At 51.0% G+C, this 12,999-nt stretch overlaps 2 protein-coding genes across 2 annotated transcripts in view; one reads left to right on the forward strand and one right to left on the reverse strand.

Moving 5' to 3' along the window:
* The window catches only part of edc3 (enhancer of mRNA decapping 3 homolog (S. cerevisiae)), a 237,940-nt gene that overhangs the window by 111,769 nt on the left and 113,172 nt on the right, over nt 1–12,999 (forward strand). The gene's annotated exons all lie outside the window — the stretch shown is intronic.
* tspan18b (tetraspanin 18b) overlaps nt 1–12,999 on the reverse strand; it is a 38,597-nt gene that overhangs the window by 15,667 nt on the left and 9,931 nt on the right. The window lies entirely within an intron of this gene.

Raw genomic sequence — 12,999 nt, forward strand, 5'->3', positions numbered from 1 at the left:
CGGAGCGGAGGGAAGCGCCGCAGCGTGATTCATTGAAGCGGAATAAGGCTGCGAGCTCGCGAATAAGAAAATAAAGTTCTGGGACGCTTAAAATGACACAGTTGGCATTTATAATGTATGAAGCGCTCGCTCCCAGCAGAAATCTAATTTAGCGCTGCCAGAGTGTTTTCATCGGGGGGTGGGGGGGAGGAGGGGGCCGAGTGTTACGCTCCTCACACTCGGAGGCATTAACAAGGGGGGAAAAAAAAAGGGGGGGGAGGAAGCAGGAATGGTTTCCCACAGGCTGACCGGCGCTGCTCAGGTGTGATTTCGTAAACGTGCTTTGCGAAGCTTCGCGGCTCCTCGAGTGGTTAATTATCCCGCGTTAGCGGGGCCGAAGACGCCGCAGCCTCCTGCAGCAGCAGCTCCCGTAACCTTGATGAGCCAGCGAAGTCATGCATTATTCAGGGCCGCAGCGCCACCTTCCCTTTCTTTAGCGGACGTTGCCGACTTTTAACTATTAGCATACAACAGGCCTCCAGCCGAGCGTGTCCGGTGACAATAAAGGTTCCAAACTTTTATTTTTTCCTCCCCCTCCCCCTCCCCCTCCCTCCTCCTCCTTCCTCAGTTAAAACTTCTTCGCCACACAAGTGTCTGCGTGTGCCGAAAATAAGGATCTTACAACGAGGGCCAATTAAAATCTCCGGCATTCCTGCATGGATGTGAAAAAAAAAATAGCTAAGGAACATCTGTGGCATCAGGTTTTTTTCTTTTTTTCTTTTTTGACTGACAGCAACTTGGAGCAGGTTTCTCCCCGATGACGACCGCAGGCATCAGCTACGCAGGCATGAAGAATACGCTGCCGCCTCTCGCTGTGTTACAGGTAGTGAAATATGGATTGTGATTCTGACAGCGACTGACTGGGGGTGGAGATGGGGGGTGGGGGGGTAGAGGGGGTCGTCCCGGGAGAATCCCGGCTGATGGAGGCAACCGCGGCCGTCCCGTCCGTTCGAGCACCATATTGCCATCAGCCATCAGATTCAGCGGGACGTAAAGCGCAACTGACAGGGTCGGCAGTCGCTGCGCCACCCCCCCCACTCCTTCACTCCCCCCTCCTCTCCTCCTCTCCTCCCCTCCCACCGCACCTCACTTCCCTTCCCTTCACGCCGACTGCAGCTTCTGATTACACCTGGAGAGCGGCCAATCAAAGCAGGCCGAGCGGGGAGGAGAAGTGGCGAGATGCTCCGGAGCGGCGGAGCCTCTCTTGCCTGGAATTCAGACGCCGTGGAGCCACAACAGCAACCACAAGGCCGATCAATACTGGTCCCCCTTCCCAACACACACACACACACATGCACACACACCCAACCCTCCCCAGAAAGATGGAGCCCGTTGGTAAAATATTCACCATACGGTTCGGCAGATGCGCCCCCCCCCCCTCCCGGGGCGGTGCGACCCTCTAATCCCCGTTCTAGTTTAGATTTTCTATTTTCTTGTTTTCCCATTACCAAGCAACAGACAGACAGGTGTGTAATCTGGCGCGAGGCGTCGCACTTGCAGTCAGCCTGTTGCAGATGTGGCTTCCCCTCCTGCTATACGGAGCCATTAGCTGCTGCTGGAGAGCAACAGTGTGGGAGAGAAGGTCTGAATTATTATATTCTTTTTTTTTTTTTTTTTTTTTGGTTTCCACGGCAACCCTTTTACAGGAAAGTGGAGCACCAATGGGACGACAGGCACTCATTGAATCAGTTATGTGGGTGAAAATAGAGATCAGCGTCGACGGACGAGAAAAAAAAAAGAGCAACAATGGGGACGAGTCCTCGAGGGAGCCGATAAAGGCCGAGACACCGAGGGTCGACAAAGCTTGGGAAGGAGGGAGGAGGGGAGGGGGAGAAAAAAAAAAGCTTTCATCTGCATTATGCTCAATGGTTTCCCTTTTTAAATCAATCTCTCTCGCCAACCCAGTCATTGACATTTAAGTTCATGGGCACTGTGGGCAATTTAAACATCAAGGCGGCCGCGATAATTGATTCATGTCTGCTTATATTTCAGGCCGAGCCGATGTTGTTGCATCACCGACAAAGTCTTTTGCTGCGCGACAAAAAAAGAAAAAGACAGCGGCACGTTGGGGGCGAGGCGGTCGAACGACACCTGCAGCCTGCAGCTCGGGGCCGGGGGGGAGGTGGAGGAGCAGGAGGAGAACAGGAATGGAGTGATGGTGGGATGGAGGGGGATGGAGGTGGGTGGGTGGAGGATGGGGGGCAGAGGGGCGACTCTGATCTAACAGGCCTCACTGACGCCATCAGGAGGCTTCAATCAATTTCAAACAGTCAGTGCGTTTACGTGGCACGAGAGAAATTCAAATGATTGCCTCGGTCCGATTATGATCGAAGAACTCGGAATCGGAGAACTCCGACTGAGACAACCAGATAATGCGATTGGAATTCGAATTTCTCTGCCGTGTATACGCCTTAGTCGGACTATGAAGTGGACAATGTGTGTCTGAAAACTCCTTCAATACGACCCTCTCCCACCAGTCTGTGCTGTCGGGTCAGTAGTGACGGCACAAAGCGTAGCATCGAAGACATTGTGTTGTTGTAGCCCTCCAACAGCACACAACGTTCTTGTCTGCCTTTTAAAATCACCATGAGCACGAGAATTAGGGTACACCTTATCTGCAAAGTCAGTAACACGTACATTATGAACTATCGTACATATCGTAATGATGTAATATGTCAACCGAAAGCAGCTGACCAGCTGAAAAGACTCAGTCCACCCCCTAGTGTTGGGAGGAGGACACGTTCCCGTCAATAATTCGAATTTCTCAGCTGCATGTATACGGGGACAAGGCGAGAAAACCAAATTATTGCTTAGTCAGATTAAGCTCTGCATGTAAACGCACTGACTGACAGCTGCACGGAGTCTCGCTGGTCTCGGAAGAACCTCAGCGGTCCGAATCAGAGGCTCCGCCCAGAGGGAACAAATTCAGGCCAGGTCCAAAGTGATGTGACCCTATTATTGACTAATTAGGTGGAGGCGGACCTGCTTCCACTGCCTCGGTCCGCCTTGGTGCTCGGACTCAGACTGCTGCTGCTGCTGCTGCTGGGAGCGGCGGCGTTCTCTCCAAATTGCACTCTGTTCAAGCTGACTCGCTTCTGAAATGTTTTAGTCCAATTAACCAGTCCTCTGAGGGCTTCTCTGAAGGCTGGTTCCGCCAGCCCTCGCTCGTAGCCCCTCTGGATGGGCTCTTTCTTTTATTAAAAAATGGTGTTCAGTGATTTTCCGCCGGGCCGCTGTCGGCCGGATGGAATGGACGAAGCTCCAGAAGGAGCCTCTGGTGCAAGAGTGTGGGACGGATTGACAACTCTCAGCTCTGTTCATTTGTCTTCTTCACGGACCAATATAATGCAAGATTCACTTGGCTGATGTTGCCTTACAATGTCTCCAGCTGGTCCACGAAGTGCCCAGAAGCACTTCTGTTGATGCTCTATGAAAAAATATCAACCCTTTGTGATGTCACAAGAGGAACTAAGACCTCTCCCGGGTTATTGCCCAAACCCTGAGCCAGGTGTTTTTGCTCCGCCCCCGTGTTTTAGCCTACTTTCTAAACACGTAAAAGATCCAACAAGGCAGCAGGAGGCTGCAAACAGCGGGCTAAATATTCTGTTTTTCTGCCTACGCAGCGACTCTGCTGAATAATTAATGGTGCTTTCCACTGTAGGATGAAAAACAAAAAAAAAACAAGGGGAAAAGTGGGTCGCTGCGACCTCGGCCGCAGTTTGTGCAACACAACGTGCAGCGTAACGAGCGCCGTGACCTCCGGTTTCCTCTCGGCACCGCCGGCTCATCTATAGGTCCTTCCCGTCGGGAACGCCAGCTCGTCATATGCTTTCCTCTCGCCTCCGCGAGTCACCTCATCCTGTCCGCCAGGTGGGCGTCCTTGAGCTTGGATGTCAAAGGCCAGGAAACAGCCCGTAGTTTGAACAGCGCCGCGCTTCCTCTGGGGACAGGAAATGGCCGAGCGCGAGGAAACTGACGACCCGCAGCTGTTTTTCCCAGACTGGGCTCAGGAACGCAGTCGGTTCCTCTGCTCTGCGTTCCCCGAAGTGTGTCGCGCTGTTGCCGGGTTTTTTTGGCCCTCGTGTTGCCAGTTCGACAGACTATTAAACCGATGATATGATTAATCCAGATTATTCTCAATTCCTTTAATGACCTCACCCCACCCCACCCCACGGCAAACTATTTTTTTTTCTTTTTCTAAAACACTGAGATAAAAGCGTGCAGCTGTATCAGGAAATTGGCGGCTCACACTAACTCACAGAGGGAAACAGAAAAAGTAGAGTATGGGAGGTAAAATGTGTGTTTGTGTGGTTAGTGCCATGTGTGGATCTGCAGCATTTGTCAGCGCTGATGAGCTGGATGAGCCGCCACAGCTGGACAATGATGGCAACGTTCCCAGTCATCATCCCTTTAAATGACACTTTCAAATCCTGACGGTTCCCATTTCACTGATTTGACTTTGTGTGTTTACTGAAACACAACAACGTCAACGGTGTGAAAACATCCCCCCGCACTAATATTATGACTAATGACTGTTTTGGGGAAACTGTGGAGTAAACATGATGGAGCGTTGAAGGAATTAACGGGCTCCCCGACTCTCCGCCCCCCCCCCCCCCCAGGAGAAGCACAGAAACTTCCAGAACAAAAGACGGAGCCGCAGGTAAGAACCTCTGCCTGCTCGCCAAAGACCACTGTCTCTGGGATTTGTGGGCGTGTTTGCTTGTGATCAAACAAACGTGTGCGATGTCTGCCAATCACGTCGGGAGATCAGTGGCGAGGTGTTGACAGACGGAGGAGGAACAGAGGCGTCCAAGAGGAAACCCCCCCCCACTCCCACAGCAGGGAATCCACTGGCGTAGGGTGCATTCCACAACACAATCCAACCATTCTGGAACACACACACACACACACACACACACACACACACACACACACACACACACACACACACACACACACACACACACACACACACACACAGCCTGCCATCGCGTTGCAACACGTGGGATAATAACAGTTTGGCCTCGATGATCCTTGTTTTTCGGGCACGTTGTGCAGACGACAGCAACGCAAACCTTTGGGGGGGAAGGAGGCGGATTTAAAGGAGAGGATGTTGCCTGGCGCCCTCCAATCAAGTCCGCAGACAATACACTCTGTCATCATGTGATCATGATCACGGCGGGTCATGTGACCACACAGCAGCGCGAGATGGTGACGAACGGGCCGTCCATCTCCAGGATGCAGACTCGAACTGAGGCAGAATTACTGCCTCACCTCCGCCTCCTGCTGCTCCTCCTCCTCCTCCTGCTGCTCCTCCCCCACTTCCTCCTCCTCCTCCTCCTCCTGCTCCTCCTGCTCCTCCTGCTCCTCCTGCTCCTCCTCCTCCTACTCCTGTTGCTCCTCCTCCTCCTCCTGCTGCTGCTCCTCCTCCTCCCCCACTTCCTCCTCCTCCTCCTCCTCCTCCTCCTGCTGCTCGGTATTTATTGATCCGACAGCGAGAGCCAAGCAGCCAAGATAAAGACAAACCACCACAGAGGAAGAAACAACCCTCAGCACTGATCAGAGCGTGCCGGCCTATTAATCACCGGCTCTCTCTCCACTTCAGACGAGGCTAACCCTCCGCTTCCTTTGTTCAGTGACCACAGCGGCCACTCGCCACGCAGAGCGATAACAGATCCACTCGTCTGCACCGTGCGATCGTTCTTCTACTTACTACGGGCGCCGAGTGAAACTGATGGCACAGTTCACGTTGCAGCCGAGCTGCCTGGAAACGAGTGCGGATGTTGCCGACAGCATGTCTATCCGGTTCCTACCGACGAGTCCGCCGAACAAAAACACTAGCCAGGGCTCTGCCCTTGGCAGCAGGCCGCTGTCGTGGGAAGGCCCCCCCACACCCCACCAGAGATTATGAGTTGTGCATGTGGAGAGAAGCCAGCCAGAGTCTGTCAGGTGGCTGCTTGGATGAAAAAAAGAAATGAAAAGCACGGTAAGTGGCAAAATACGGATCCCGCAAGCGTCCTCCACCGTCCTGGACACACATCAGCTGCCTCACACCTCACTCAGACCACACCCCCAGCCAGGTGCTGGCTCCGCCCCCTGTCTTTGTCACATGCGGAAGGCTCCAACAAAGCCTCGGTTTCAGCTCGAAGCTAAAATCTGGCTGCAGACAGATGGCTAAACGTGTTTTCTGGAGAATTTCCTGAATAATTCATCGCGGCTCCCAGATGAAGGAAGCCAGGGAGTGGAAATTGGGTATGATATGGGACCTTTAAGGGGTCGAGATAATTAGACATAAAGCGGGTCACTTCTTTGAATTAACATCCGTCGCCGGGACTCGAGTCAACTCAAAGACTCTCTGAGTTGAAAGTGAGACGCAGTCTGCAGGCTCCAATGCAGCACTTTTGACAAGCGTCTCACCCCTGTGTGTGTTTGTCTTTCACCAGCTCGGCGTGTATGTCACACACTGCCGGAACGTCTGTAACCTGCCACTATAATTAGCTGCTGCCGACGTCCGCGGCCACGTGGCGGTAAAAATATCACCGAACCACTTGTTGTTCTCCATCTGACTTAACGAGGCACCGACACGCTGCTGGCCTGCCTACCTTCTAAGGGCCCGGGGGGGGGCTGAGCCCCGCCCGAGTGTCCCCGGGGGGAACCAGAGGGCCTGGGGGGTGGGAGTCCGGGGGTTCGAGGGGGGCATCACAACACGGCTTTGAAGTGGGGCGATTAAAGAGGAAAGACCTGTCGAACTGATGGGGATACGGCTGGAAGCAGGAGGAGGAGGATCAGCACCAGGGACAGGAAGGCCTGTGAATACTGAACACCGGGGCCCCCGAGGGACATAATTAGGAAGAAAGCTTGCTGGGCTTTTTTCTGTTTTTTTTTTCAAGCGGGCTTACAAAAACACGACACCAAGGGCACCAGCGGCGCAGCCGTTCCGAGTCAAGGTAAGACTTCATTACGGAGCGCCGGAGCGCTTTTAAAATCCGGCCCCACTCGCCCCTCCCCCCCCATCCCATACCCTCACCCCGCAAAACAACCACATGACAAACATTTCCCACCGGTTAATTGCTCAAACCCAGTTAAGTCCGAGAACGCAAGCAGCCCTATCACTGACGAGAGCAATCAGTGGAGGGATTCCAGAGGAATGTTTGCTTGAAAGCGAACTGAAGACGTTGTGACAGCGTCGCGGGTCAAAGAAGCGCAGACTGGAGATAACGCCACAGATGTTGTTCCTCTTGGAGGCGCCGCTTTGATCGACTTGCTTCCAGCCAGCTAATCCAGATAAGCTTGAAAATGCAACAACACGTTTCAGGTTGTTTTTGTTGTTGTCGTTGTTGTTGTTTTTTTGGAATTGGCTTGCCCTACAAGCTGAGGGACACTGGATAAACGCTGGCGATGATTCATAGTGCGTCGGGAGCATTTACTCATTTACATGTCATGTATTAAAAACTGAGCTACGCTAACGATTGTACAGAACAGGAGGCCTGGGCCTGCACATCCTCCGCCATAGGATGTCATGAAACAAACAATGTCACGTGACAGAGCCAGCCCATCAGCCCCTGGCGGAGTTTACGCTGCATTGTTTAAATTCTACTTTCCTGTAAATCACGATCCCGGCTCCCATTTTAGCAGGCTGCGCTATAGTTAGCGTTGAGCGAGCGCCATCCACTTCCTGCTGTTTGTTGTTTATAGTTGCATTAGCAGAGCAGGAGGAGCGCTGCGGCCCTGGAGGCGGCGAGGAGGAAGAGGAGACACGGAGTGGGAGCACAACACGTGGCCCGTCGTCACTTTCTGCGGAGCAAAGTTTAATTCTCATGAGGCTTAATCAACTGAATTTGCGCTTGAACGGATGACAATGACCAACTTTCACCGCGCGTGCTGCGCAGGCACATCTGGTAATCATTTCCAGCGCTCATTTCAATTTTTGCAAAAAAAAAAAAAAAAAGGAAGAGAGCAGTCGGCCGTATATGTTTGCTGGAATCTGATTTTCTTATTACGAGCACATTAGTTACGGTCCTGGTTCACCACACTGCCCGTAGTCATGCGTGTGTGTGTGTGTGTGTGTGTGTGTGTGTGTGTGTGTGTGCCCCACACTGCATGCTTGACTTTCGCGAAGGCTGTATTTTCAGACAGTATTGCAGGAAACATATTGCTGCCGAACAAACCCAGGAAGCAGCGACGGAGCCGTCCACCAATCACTGCAAGCGACTTTGGGAAAGCCGATGGAAAGTGTTAAAGGTTAGACAAACAACAACAACGAGGGTCTCTGAAATATTTACGCCGTTCACACCAGACGCCGAGCCGAGCTCTGATGTTCCGCTTCGGCTGATCGGGCTTTTTGCACCGCGGCCAAAAAATACGTTGACACAGCTCGGATTAGTGTGCAAATATAAACCTCTGAGACAAAACTATGAAAGAAACAGGCAGGAGGACACTGGGCCGTCTCCTGGCTGCTCGCCGTTTCTGGGGGGTGGGGGGGGGGGGCACCGAAACAAAACTAATCGCTTCACATTCGCGCATGCACACGCGCTTCTAAAATATCCAGGACAAAAGAACTCCCGCTGTGGAGTTTCCTGCGGTGCTGGCAACCTGGACAGCTGCGTATTCATTAAAGATAAGCGGCGTCTTCAGGGAAAAGACGTCGGCTGCCAGTGAAATCTGTCAAATGACTATTAAGTCCAACAAATGTCGACAAAACAAGACAATTCAGAGGATATTTCCCAAAAGATCCGGGAGAAAAAGCCAAACAAATACATATTTCCCGAGCGTTTTCCCAACCTGCGTGTTGACTGATTTAAACCTGCAACGGCAAATTCCAATATAAACTCTGAGCAGACTTAATTTTATACAGATGGCAATCTCCCTTCTCAGCAGTGGAGTAAAGAAACCTAAATAAAAAAAACACACAGATGGGAACAACGTTTTAGTTCTTGTCAATATTTGTGCAGCTCAAAGCATGTTTTCAGCCCCCACATTGTTAATCAATAACCTTGTATTTATGAAGAAGCTGAGAAAATACACAATTTTCAGCTTTTTCTTGGAAACAAAACAACTGTGTTGCTTCTGCTTGTTTCGAGAAAAAACTTTTTTGAAGATATATATATATATATTTTTTTTAATTCCGTTGAATTTCTGGACCAAAATAAATCCAAAATGTATCTTGTAGGAATAAATATTTGCATGAACTGTGTTCAGTTAGGAATTAGGTGCTTCACACGAAGCACTGTTGGCTCTGAGTTTCCACACTGGCGCTTTGAACGTGTCGCAGCCAATGGGGTGAGACAAAACACGTCGGCGGGCCTGCTTCGCTGGAAAACACAAAGTGGCGCTCTGTTAGCGGGCATGAAAGCCGGCCGCGCGCTGGCATCAAACAAGTCGCTTAGAAAAAAACCAACCAAAAAACATATTAGCATCCAGCAGCACTTAGTGTAACGAGCGCGTAACAGAGTGGCTGCTAACAGAGATGCTAGTCTTACGTTCTGGGTGGATTTTAACAGGCGCGTCGCCTTAACAGCAGGAGCAGCGGGGCAGGTGTCCCACTGGGTTACGAGAGCCAGAAGCTTTGCATCTGGGTCGTTTCCTCGGCCCCAGAGGGGCTCCAGGCTGCAGCCTCCGCCTCGTAAAGCTGCACACGGAGCTGCACCCGAAAGGCCTCCCGCGACTTCAGCTACGTCTGTAAACACCGGCAGCGAGTCTCGCAGGTAACAAGATGTGACGCATAGATAAATAAATAAATAAATTAATTAATAAATAAATAAATAAAAGCCACAATTCGAGATTGTCGTGAGTCAGGCTTTTTCGTCTCCCACACTTCCCAAAGTGCTCAAATCAATGGGCCGGAAAACGCCGGGGAGAAGACGGAGGAGCGACAGTTACTGGAGCGCAAAGAGAGAGAGATGAGATCAGGACGAAGAGGAAGTCTGAGCTGCAGCGAGCAAGATTTCTGCGCACTCCACAAAAGCCTCTCCTTGGGTTCACTCTGAGCCCCGGCACTGTCATCAGGACAAGCAGAGAGAGAGAGAGCGAGAGAGAGTGAAAGAGTGAGAGAGAGAGTGAGAGAGAGAGAGAGAGAGAGAGAGAGAGAGAGAGAGAGAGAGAGATATCCTTTCGAGGGCCGAACGAGTCCCGAAGGGGGAAGACCAGTGGGAGGACAGAAACGACGGCTGGACATTTTCCATTCTGCACTCCTGTGAAATCCAGGAGTGCTTGCAGAGACATTCCTGTGAAAGGCCGAGGGAGTCACAAGTAGAGGAGGAAGAAGAGGAGGAGAAGGAGGAGGGAGGGGAGGGGAGGAAGATAGAGTAAATTTTTTCTCAAAATCCTGCTGCTCAGCGAAACAGAAGGAGCACTCAAAGAGATGAGATTTAATCTGCTGATCTTTAAGTCTGTTAGCCACATGCAAACAGTCCAGGAACAGCAGCCAGATTGGTGCCATCCCTCCATCCGTCTGTCCGTCCATTCAACCACCCATCCAGTTTTCCATCCAAAAGACCAAATCCTGAATGAAACTTATTAAGAAAAGAAAAAAAAAAACTCTAAAAAAGGTCTCGAACTCCACCGACTCCAGCTGGATGCACCCCAGTGGTGGGAACCGGCGGCCGGGGTGTGAGTGGCCGCAGTGAAAACACTTTGTCTGCGAGCGGTGGGAAAGGGAGCCCGTGGCAATTACATCACATTGATTTATGGAGGGAGGAAAGACGGGGAGAGGATGGAAACTGAGCTGCCTGGAGCCGCTCCAAGATTAGGTCCCTGTAGGAACACAAGTCAATAGGTTTACACCGCAAAACATGATGAAGCTCAGACAATTGTTGCGGGTGGAGGGGTTTGAGGAGGGGAGGGGGGGGGGGGGCAAAGCTAAAGGTTTTTAAAAGAAATTCTGCAGAAAAACAACAGCAGCTGAGTGGAAAGCTGCTGGTTGATCCAGGTTGAAGTTCCCTCCGTGCAAATCAAACAACTGGAGTCGATGCGTAGCAGCAATATTAATTAGACGCTCCTTCTCGCTTCTTGATTTGGATTCAATTCGCCGAGACACAAGAAAGGGAAACGGCCTCGGCTGCAGAACAGAAGCTGCTCCACCAACCTGCCGGTGCCGGGGGGCCTCGAAACTCCTCCGGGGGCCAGAGGACGGGTGTCACGCTGCGGCAGATGCCGCTGATATCGTGTCAACTAATAATCCGGGGGAAGTGATGAAACCGGGAGCAATGCACAAAGCCGGGAAAGAAAAGAAAACTCCCATCAGCCATCAGTCCGCTGGGAGACGTCAGTTGTAAGTTGGTATAAATAAACGCATCCGTTCAGCAGGACCACAGCAGTGACCGCAGCTGGGAGACTTAGAGGGAAACGCAACAGGATTCTGCTGGACGGTTTATTTGGACGCATTCAAATGTTTGGATAACAGAAAAACGATCTTCCCCGCCCTCTGCTCGACATGCAGCTCTGCCAGGAGCGCCGACGACGTGACTGAGGTGCCGATCAGCTGGAGAAGAAGAAGAAGAAGAAGACGAAGAAGACGAAGACGAAGACGAAGACGAAGACGAAGACGAAGAAGAAGAAGAAGAAGAAGAAGAAGGCAGCGGTGTGCAAAAAAAAATACTCACCAGTTAATCTTGCAGTACCGAGATGTGAAATTATCGGCAATTTGCCAAATCAGGGGGACAAAAACATGTTGATTTTGTTGCTTTCAAACAACATCTTGCAGAGATGTGCACTTTTTTATTTTGACAAGGTGAATTGTTGTTAAAACTCGACTCCAACAGAGCTCTGCACAAGAATTCCCAGCTGCCTTTACTGTGTGCTGCCGCCCAAAAACTGCAAATAAAAACCTTTGAATGTTGAAAACGCAGAGCAGCGTGGAGGGAACTCCGGTTTCAGACGACCTGAGTGACAAATTTGTGATTGTGCAGAAGCGGAAACGGTGTTTTAAATGCGGCCAATGAAGCTTTTCGCCAGGAAACCAGAAGGACAGACAGACAGAAAATAACCCACACTTGTCAGAGTTCAGAGCGGTTGGCTAGCGAACCATGTCTGCTCTTCCTTCACAGCCTTATCTGCCCTTTTACAATACTGCAGTACATATCATAATTGAGAGTGAGAGCTTTCATGCACTGTCAGATTCAGAGTAAACGTCCTCATTGGAGGCTGTTGTAATGAGCCTGTAGAGGGAAAAGAAAAGCTATTTAGGATTTCTCTGACTGTCTTTGTGGGAAAAATAAGAATAGCAGCAAAAAAAAAGAAGAAGCAGAAAGTCATTAACTTTCACAGTGTGAGCCTGGTGTTGATAAGAGCCATCAGAACAGTGAAGTCTTGCACAAAGCAGAGCATGGATTACACATGATACTCATATAATGAGCTCGACACTATACGGCAGAAGATATTAAAAATCTTTGTTCTTTTTTTGCAGGGTGGGGGTGAGAGTGGGGGGGGGGGGGTTGGAAGAATGCTCTGCTGAGCGTCAAGCGTCTCAGAAACGCGGCACAACTGTCTTTCCTTTGCCAAGACCAAAAAAAAAAACCCAAAAACTCAACTAAACCACAGAGCAAATACACCCGCAGCAGCAAAGACGCAGCCAAGTACTCGCAGGGGCCGTCGGGGGGGGGGAGAGAGGGAGGGGGCGTTTCTCTGGGAAAAACGTGGCCAATGTACGGCGAGCTCCGCCCAGGAGAAGTTCTGGAGCTGAAGGAACGGTTCGGACATCTGCTCTGTGTTAGACCAGAGAAGTGGCAGATTCCAAAGTGCCTGAGGAGATAAGCGAAAGCGGTCTAGGTAATTACTCACAGTAACAGTTGCTTTCTCCTCCCTCGCTCTCCTTTTATTTATTTATTTGCTTGCACCGTTTCTTTTTCTCCTCTTGGTGCTGAACCCCAGTGAGGTCTCACGCTCTGTTAAAGGTCTGGGACGACGATTCATAGCAGCTAACCGGGAAAATAAATAATAGGAAATTGAATTCCGGCGCTGTCA

The sequence above is a fragment of the Nelusetta ayraudi genome, unplaced genomic scaffold (assembly GCF_046127955.1).
Source record: "Nelusetta ayraudi isolate G7.1 ecotype Tasmania unplaced genomic scaffold, CSIRO-AGI_Nayr_v1 ptg000020l, whole genome shotgun sequence".
Classification (NCBI taxonomy): domain Eukaryota; kingdom Metazoa; phylum Chordata; class Actinopteri; order Tetraodontiformes; family Monacanthidae; genus Nelusetta; species Nelusetta ayraudi.